This window comes from Sphaeramia orbicularis, chromosome 21, assembly GCF_902148855.1.
Source record: "Sphaeramia orbicularis chromosome 21, fSphaOr1.1, whole genome shotgun sequence".
Classification (NCBI taxonomy): Eukaryota; Metazoa; Chordata; class Actinopteri; order Kurtiformes; family Apogonidae; genus Sphaeramia; species Sphaeramia orbicularis.
Window position 1 is genome coordinate 58,544,824 of NC_043977.1, and position 2,766 is coordinate 58,547,589.

Consider the following 2,766-nt stretch of genomic DNA (forward strand, 5'->3'; position numbering starts at 1 on the left):
GCAAATATATCATAATTTCACAAATATTTCTTTCCTATTTATGAGATTAAACTGTTAATTTAAAGTTTAATACTGTAAAAAATACATAAATTATATATATATAAATTATATATATATATATATATATATATATATATATATATATATATATATATATATATATATATATATATTAAAACTGACAGTTAACAGTAACAGAAGTATTAGTTCTGTCAGTTGAACCAGACTTGTTTGTTCATTGACAAATATCTTGTGTAATTACAGGAGGTTTCACGACACAAATGTTGAATAAATGTATTTTTGTGAATGTATAACATGTATAAGCACTGATAAACTGTCCAAATACAGTTTTTATCAGTGGATTGGACAACTGAGTCTCACTGAAAATTATTTATATATATATTTATAGGGAATTGGATTGTTTTAAGACATGTAAATATTCTTGTATTAAACATTAAAAAGTCAAAAATTATGTAAAATCTCATGTAAAGTTAGAGCAAAAAACTGTATTTGAATTATGGAAAATTACTGTATTTTTATGAGATGGTTATTTTCTGTTATTTTACAGTATTTTTGGAGCCCCTGCTGCCGGAATAATACAGTTTTTTTTATGTTTTGTTTTGTTTGTTTTTACAGTGTACTGTGCCACAGTGGAACCAGTAGAACCACTAGAAACAATAGAATCAGCGGAACCAGTAGAACCAGTGGAACCAGTAGAAACAATAGAAACAACAGAACCAGTGGAACCAGTAGAAACAATAGAAACAACAGAACCAGTGGAACCAATAGAACCAGTGGAACCAGCAGAACTAGTAGAACCAGTAGAACCAATGGAACCAGCAGAACCAACAGAAACAGTAGAACCAATAGAACCATGTGTTCCCAGCATCATTCCACTGACACAGAACACCGACATGTAGTCTGTGGACCTGGACCAGAACCGGGTCTGTAGACCTGGACCACAGCCGGGTCTATAGACCCGGACCAGAGACCAGAGCCGGGTCTGTAGACCTGGACCGGAGCCGGGTCCGTGGACGTGGATGCCAGGAGCAGCGGGGCTCCGTGGTCCGGGTCTCCGTGGTCCGGCTCAGATGTTCGGACCACATGCCGGACACAGACGGAACCCCGTGGTGCGTTCACGGACTTGCGCAACAAAGTTTCCAGTTCAGTCCGGTGCGGCTTTCCCCCCAGGCTGGACCAGCTGAGTGGGCTGGAAACACGGTGACGGGCCAAGTTCCCACGGACTGCAGCCCCACACCGGACCAGCCCACAGTGGGTCACCCCCCCCACCACCGGAGCTGTGAGCGGACAGAACGGCACCGACAGAACAGCCGCACAGTTGCACAAATGCGCACTTACCGTCCGAACGGCCCCGCACTGAACACCACCACACCAAGCCCACGGTCCACGGCGCGTGCACCACATCCACGGTGTGTCATTCCACGGCGCGTGCTCCACATCCACGGTGCGTCAGTCCACGGCGCGTGCTCGGCTCGGTCTGGGCTCCGTTCACAGCCGCTCCACAAGTTTGCTGACGTCATCAACCCGCGTGTCCCTGCTCCGCTCTGTGTGTGCTTCAATTTGAATAATACATGGAAAAGGAGGGGCCACGAGACCGGAAGGAGCCGGGGGGCGGGAGGAGGCCCCCCGGGCACCGCCCACAGCCAACAAACACCCAAGAAGCACGAGATCCAAAAGAGAACACCCCCCCCCCTTCTAAAGAAGAACCCCCCCCCCTCCTCTAAAGCACAAGCCCCTCCTCTAAATGAGTCCAGAACACACACAGGTCCAACTGCACATCCAGTCCAGAATAATCTGAAGTGGACTGAACCAGACCGGACCAGTCCAATAATACCAGGGTCAGAGTGGGTTCTGCTTCAGTCCAGGACGGTCCGGTCCAAACGGGTCCACAGGACTATATGAACCAGCAGGTGGTCCTGACAGAACCTTTGGACCGGGTCTGAGTTCAGGTGGTCCTGACAGAACCTTTGGACCGGGTCTGAGTTCAGGTGGTCCTGACAGAACCTTTGGACCGGGTCTGAGTTCAGCTTTCTTTCACATGTCAGTCTCCTCCAGATTCCTCAGTTTAAAAGAACATGATCAGGTGACACATGCTCACAGTAGTTCAGCAGTGAGTGGACGTGGACGTGGACTTCAGTCCACAGGAGGTTCTACTGTGAGCGGTCCACTGGGTTCAGGCGGGACCCGTCTACAGGAGCTGGACTGGATTCTGTTCTGAGGTCCACTTTAGCTCAGCCTTAAAAGAGCTGAAGCATGAACACAGGTCCGGTCCAGTCCGGTCCAGACCCAGTACCATAGACCAGACCCAGATCCCATGACCCCCATGACCTTCTGCTGTGGACTCTGATGATGCTCACATTTTTTTCCCAACACTTTATTAACATAATGTTGAATACAAACAGCTCAACAGAACATGTACATTATGAAATGAACCCTTTCACACATGAATTATCAGAACCTTACTCCAGACTTTTCTGTCTTTAGTGTTTTTATTCGTCTTTAAGCATGAAAAAAACAATGTGATTGAAAATTTTCTTCTGAACCTATTTTAAATGGAGTTCCAAAAATGTCCACTCAGCTGAAATTTTTGAAGCAAAGAAACATAAATTTACTGATATATTGTGTTAAAACTATGAAAGAAAATATTTTTAATGCTGCTATTCTGATGTTTTTACACATTTTAACAGATTCTAACACTAGTCACTTCATGGAGATAATATGCAAAAAAAAAAAAACTTTTTGTTA

The 2,766-nt window shown here is 44.9% G+C and overlaps 1 protein-coding gene across 6 annotated transcripts in view; it reads right to left on the bottom strand.

Annotated features, from left to right (window-relative positions):
- LOC115413045 (PTB domain-containing engulfment adapter protein 1-like) overlaps nt 1–1,539 on the bottom strand; it is a 136,411-nt gene extending 134,872 nt beyond the window's left edge. For 5 of the 6 annotated variants that reach the window (XM_030125788.1, XM_030125785.1, XM_030125789.1 and 2 more), the window contains exon 1: nt 1,360–1,533. The gene's annotated coding sequence lies outside the window, so the exon portion shown is untranslated. Of the gene's footprint in view, nt 1–1,359 lie in introns of all 6 variants that reach the window. The other variant, XM_030125791.1, reaches the window with a different exon arrangement.
- Nucleotides 1,540–2,766: the final 1,227 nt, after the last annotated feature.